The sequence below is a fragment of the Cydia amplana genome, unplaced genomic scaffold (assembly GCF_948474715.1).
Source record: "Cydia amplana unplaced genomic scaffold, ilCydAmpl1.1 scaffold_37, whole genome shotgun sequence".
NCBI classification, from domain to species: Eukaryota; Metazoa; Arthropoda; class Insecta; order Lepidoptera; family Tortricidae; genus Cydia; species Cydia amplana.
In genome coordinates, this window is record NW_026947478.1 from 1 (window position 1) to 6,571 (window position 6,571).

Sequence of the window (6,571 nt, forward strand, 5' to 3'; positions counted from 1 at the left end):
TACTTATTTTATCATAAGTACTTATCCAGTTTTCTGTTTTGTCGGAGGTTCCGTAGTAAGACTTAATCTTTGGGCTTTTTTTTATAATTAACCGATCGGCGATTGGCTCTAGTCACACCTGATGGAAAGTGAAAACAGAGCCTAAGATGGAGCTCACCGGTTCAGTAATAGCCTATTCACTCTTGTTTTAAAGAGACCGAGGTCATATTTCTCGGGGAATACAGATAAATAACGGGAGTGCATTCCATTCCTTAGTCGTCCTTACCAAAAAAGGCGAGGCAAATCGTTTTGTGCGGACAAATGGGATATTAACAACGAACGGGTGCATTCGCTCCCCGCGTCGACGTCTGTTTCTGTTGATGGAAAGGGGAAGGTGGGATCAGGTCATGCAGTTCTTGTGCGCACAAGAATGTATCCTATACGACACTGATAGACATGCGACTCGCCAGCGATGATCGAGGCTTTGTAACTTTGATTTGACAGCTGGGTCATCGCCAAACAGTCTATGAGCCCGGTGCTCTATTGAATCCAGGGCCACCAGCTGATACTTGGCGGAACGGTCCCATAGGCGGCAGCAGTATTCCATGCACGAGCGTTTACAGGAAAGACGTGAACACAGTTTTGTGTTAGACCCGACTCCTTAATTTGACCGCTTGAAACGATAGCTTATGCAAGTGATAAGAATAACCATGTTCGGACACGACGTAAGCATGCCCGGCGCGTGACCTGACCACTAATGTTCCTCTTATTCCTAAAACTACATTGCATTAAGTCCACTAACATATCAAAACTAAATTCTACCTTATCATCTCGTATTAAAGTGCAAATTTTTAATGAGAAGTTACATCAATTATGATGTTTATAAGGAGAGTAGGTACTGAAATGAGCAGTAATGAAACTTGAAGTTTCTTTCGTTTTGTTTCGTTTACTCTAGATGGTTTCTGTTAAAGAGTGAAAGGGATGGTGAAGAAAGTTTTTTATTAGGCTTTTGAAAGCTCAGTTTTGTAACAATTAATGTTCCTGTGGTCATTTTATTGTCATTTTGGTTAGGCTCCCAGATCTTCTCACTTCATTTAAAGCCTTAACATCGCTTTCTATTTCATAAAGTAAAATACTCTAACCACACCACACGGACTGCGTAACAACAGGCAAAACTATCATATTTACAATATTACTGGATTCGGATGCGCCCCGGGTCTCGCAATTCTCCAGAGACCGATTTCCCTAATGTTGTTCGCGCAACTTCCATAGTATTTGAATATCTCATCATATTTCGATATACTTATATTTTTTTTCTCCATTTCCTTTCGGTGGCAAGGTTTAACGGTTTTCGGCGTTCGATTTATTTAAAATGCGGGGATATGGAATTCTCTAAACGTTTCCATGCTGTAATACTGAATAAACTAAGCATACAATTTAAGTTATTTAAGATAAGATTAGAGATTAGTATTTAATGGAACATACAAAATTGCGCTAAAAGGTCACTCAGCTTGCGCTGCGCTGATTTATAAGTTTGTCATGTTTTATAAAATCATATAACCTGTGCGGCTACCACCAGTTTGGCATTCACCAACGCTAACGTGAGCGTAACTTAGGTACTTTCCATGCATCTCCCTCGTACGTAAATTACGTAGACTTTAGCGTAACTATTATATGTCAATGTTGACACTGTCAGCGACTCATGGTACGGGTACATAAAACTTTACAAGCCTAAATTAGTTATTTATGTTTTATGTTTATTAATTACTTAATTTAATTTGTATATTATTACAGCGTGAAGCGTGCTATAATTACAGGAGATGCAGCCAATAATAACTTTATTTCCATTAAAAATAACTAAAACATATATCTTTGAAATAATCTATTTACGCGGATCATACATACATTACATACTTATCTAAGTATCGTTATTTGTTGTGTCACGTGACACTATTAAGAAAAAAAGTCACGTGAAACGCATTATTGCCATTATAGATAGGTTAAAGGTTGACCATATTTCAATCTATGAGCATAATATCGATACTCCTCTAACGGCCAACAATAGATTTTTTCCGGCATTACACGACCAAGAATGTAAGCGCCTTTAAAAATCCTCAATAACGGACAGGCCTTTGTTCCCATTTCTTAACGAGTGCTGGCGAATCGACCGGCCACAAAAACCATCAAGAACCCGATTCTGATTTATTTATTTATATATACTATTTCCCCCATCCCCCATGGATGGGGGATGGGGGAAGATCGCGCAGTCTGGAGGGCGTACTCTGGAGAACCAAGGGGCGGAAGACCGTCTGGACGCCCTAGGTGCCGCTGGATAGACGAAGTGCAGAAAAACCTTAGCGAATTCGGCGCCGTCGACTGGACAGAAACGGCTTTGGACAGAGTAGCAAGGCGGTCTTTGGTGTCGGAGGTCAAGATCCATTTCGGGTCGTTGCGCCACAGCAGTAAGTAAGTATATATACAATTTAAATCGGGCAACAAGGCCCATATTACAAATACCTTACAGACTAACATATATATGCATATTAAAAATTTTAAAACTAAACATATAGGCGACAAAACGGCGCGGCTCCGTTGAATCGTCTGGTCTAGTATCGGATTCGGCAGTTTTCCCCGGAACCTCCGAAACACGACACCCTTCGGCCAGAAGTCGGCGCACTCGAAGGTCCGCTGCAGCGGTCGCGGCACGCGCACTGCCACTCCAAAAGGATTGAAGTGCACGTAGTGGCGTATATAACAATTTGATATGGAGACAACGGTTCCACTCACTTGAATTTTTAGTCGCTATTGGCAACATGTTTCGGGCCCGTCGAGGGTCCTTCTTCAGGCTCGAGTGCTCGCGGCTGCACTCCGTGCCGCGTGTCGTTGTGTTCTAAACATTTTCGAATTTGATATGGGTTGGAAATGGTTTTGACACGACTTTGAAGATCGCATTGGTGACTTAACGCGCATCTCACGACTTTCTCTTCATTTCCACAATTAAAGTCATGAGTTCGCCTACGCCCTTCAGCCAAGGGAATAGCACCTAGGAAACCCCGGCTTATTGATGACCACCATTATTATTTGGTTAGGCACGTGCTTCCAGTAAAATATTACAAAGCCCTGTAATAAGGAATTTAATCGGAGACTTGAAAGGAAAATTAGTGATAGCAAATTAAGTTATTCGGAAACGTAAATTGAAGCGTTTCAGTTATTTGTGAGGGGGATTAATAAGGCTGGCGAAATTTACGCGTAAAAGAGAGTGTGCTACGGACTGAAGTTTATTTTCGTAACAAATCAGTATATTTATTTATATAAATTGTTTAACAAGCAGCTATATACGTCTGCGAGCGATACTATATATTAAAGGAAAAAAATGAAAAAGTTACGCATACGACTTGAACCCGCAATCCGTGCGTTGCTCTTATCAATTGATTTTATATCTTTCGTGTCGAATGATAGTCGCCATTTTGTATTTTGATTACTAAAATATTAAGTTTTTTGCTAAACTTACAAAAATGTCTACAAACATTTTATGTGACATCTAATACCTACTACTGAAAACCCCAAAAGCCTCGAGTCTTTCCCAACACTAATAGTTGCCACTAGGTTTTGTTCAATGCATTCCACTCGCCAATCTAGATCAGGCTGCATGTCATTGGTTTGTTATTTAAACGCAATTGGATCTGGTTCGATCAGGTTTTCGAAAGCATACAATGTTTCCCAGTAATTCCGAACTGAGCGAGGTTTCTGTACGATTCAGGGCTGAACATCAGCCACAGTGAATAGCTGAGTAGCAGTATGATTGTTTACACTTTGTCTAAACAGTAAGTTTACATTGAGAAAAATTCATAATTCATAATTCGTTTATTGTCAGTAGAACATGGGTATATACAATGATTGAACATTAAAATATAGAATGACCATGGTCTTGCCATTAGGCGTACAGTCAAACTTATAACTACTTAGGGCGCGTGTACACGGTACCGCCTCCGCGCCGCCGCCGCATCTTTGCACTATGTACACGAGACGCGTAAAGCCTGCCGCCGCGCCGCTTAAGGGGACGGTATATGACGTTTTCGATTTAGACCTCACTTTGTGCAATCAATTTGTTCAATGAATGATTAATAACTGCATTAAATTATACGCAAATCTGTTCACGAAGAAGCCGTGTACCGGCTCTTCACGCCATATTTTTTTTTATTTCCTGTAATTCTCTACAAATCGACACTAAAAGTGTCCAAAAATCAAAATATGGAGTTCCGTTTGAGCAAGACGCATTACAGTTTTGTCTTTGACAGTAATTGAGTTGTTGTGGGATTTTGAAGGCTAGATAACTAAACTACCAGATTATTATCTACTTATATTTTTACTCACAAATACAACACAGAAATTCAATCCCAAATGTAAACTTTCGTATAATTTCCATACATTGACGACATCACTCAAAACTCTTCTTCGAGTCAGATGGCCGTTGGCCTTGCATCGAAGCAGACGTGTACATCGTCATAGCTCGTTTTTGACATTAATAAAGACATTTCATCATATACGCATACGAAAATGTATACCAGTAGATAAATTGTATTTCATAAAATAGGGTAAATAAATATAATCACGTCGAGCTCCAGTCAAATTTTAAATGTGAGTTGTTGTTATTTACGGGTCGTAACGGTCGAAAACAGCAGTAAATTATCCTAAAACAATACGATTACAATCGAATTTAAGTAACTTGTTCCTTCAAAACCCGCTTAAAATGAAAAAAGTTTAAAGACTCGTTTTACTGATTGGGATTGATTTTCATTATGCTGGTATCAATTTTGCGTCATTATAAAAATGTATATGACTTCTGTACGTCAATGACTTTTGATGTCAATTAATTGTAATCTTGTATTTATGTTAGAGAATATTATATGTTCATTTAAATATTACTCATCTATTAATACGAAGCGTAATTCGTTTAATACCTAAAGACTTGCAGTGTCTACACCTACTTTGTTGACGTTCGTTCCGTCTATGTATGCGATTACGTAACGTGCTGTTCTGATAATCTTCAAGAATCAAGATAATTAATAACGGCAAGACCAGCATTTAGTACCAGCGAGTTTTGCGGATTTGGAGACCGAGATGAAGCTTACAGGCCAATATCGCTGCGGCCTGGCCTGCTTATTGTTATGTGTATAAATCGAATGTTATATTAATTTACTATAAAAAACAATGTTTTATTTCAATGACATTCTGTGCGTAGAGGTATGTATGTTTCGGTGATTATAAGAATTATGTCCACACAATAATCGTGCAAAGCAGAGACTGCATTATTTCTTTACGGTATAAGCGGTAAGGAAAAACTCATTGGTATCCTGGCTCGTACCAATGAGTTTTTCGGAACTTATGTACGAAATATCATTTGATATTTACCACTAACTTTTCGGTGAAGGAGGAAACATTGTGAGGAAACCTGCATACTCGTAGTGCATACATTTGCGAAGAAATTCAAAGCTGTGTGTGAAGTCCCCAATCCGCATTGGGCTAGCGTTGAGATTATTGTCTATACAGGGTGGTCCAAACCGTGACGTCCAAAAATCGTGGGCTATCATAATGTACCCCATATGTATGTTAGCCGATTTTTCATAGTTTTCAAGTTATGATTTTTTAAGCTTTTAACTTTTCCTATGTAGGTAATATTCTCCGACCGTCCTTAGTCTGGGACCGGTCTGAAAACCAGCGCCGGGCACCTAGGCCCGGCACACGCTGAGACTGGAACCCTGTGCCTAATACAAAGATCTTCTCACTTTTGTTTTGTATATGATAACAACTGTTTTATTTTATTATGTAAGTAATTCTAACTCTATTTTATGTTCATGTATGTGGCAATAAACAATTCTTATTCTTATTCTATTCTTATTCTTATTCCTATGAAATTCCGGGGTTCCCATACAGAGTGGCTGAAAAATAACTTCATTCCGTTGCCAGGGAGGTGTTGGGATTATACTGAGCAACTTTTATTATGGGACCAACCCCGAAATCGCGAAAAAAAAATTGGCTTTTTATACATTTTGGCTAGTCCATTTTCTATGGAAGGGTAATTTTTTTCGCGGTTTCGGGGTTGGCCCCATTGTAAAAGTTGCTCAGTATAATCCCAAAACCTCCCTGGCAACGGAAATGCAGTTATTTTTTAGCCACTCTGTATGGGAACCCCGGAATTTCATATGAAAAGTTAAAAGTAAAAAAAAATCATAACTCGATAACTACGAAAAATCGGCTAACATACATGGGGTATATTCTGATAGCCCACGACGTGAGGAATCTAAAAAAAAATTTTTGGACGTCAAGGTTTGGACCACCCTGTATATAGGCTGAATTATTATTATTATTTATAGGCGGTACGGTACCGTTATTATTTATCAATACCGCTTCGTTTTGAAGGTACTATACCTGTTGAAATATAAAGTACGGTACCGGTATAAAATTGCAGCAGGTACAACAATTTTTTATAGGTGTACAGTCAGCTGCAGAGAAAAGGTACCACCCCTGCATACAATCTTCTATGCAGGGGTGACCTGCAGCTGACTGTACCTAAACCATCACTGACCGAGCG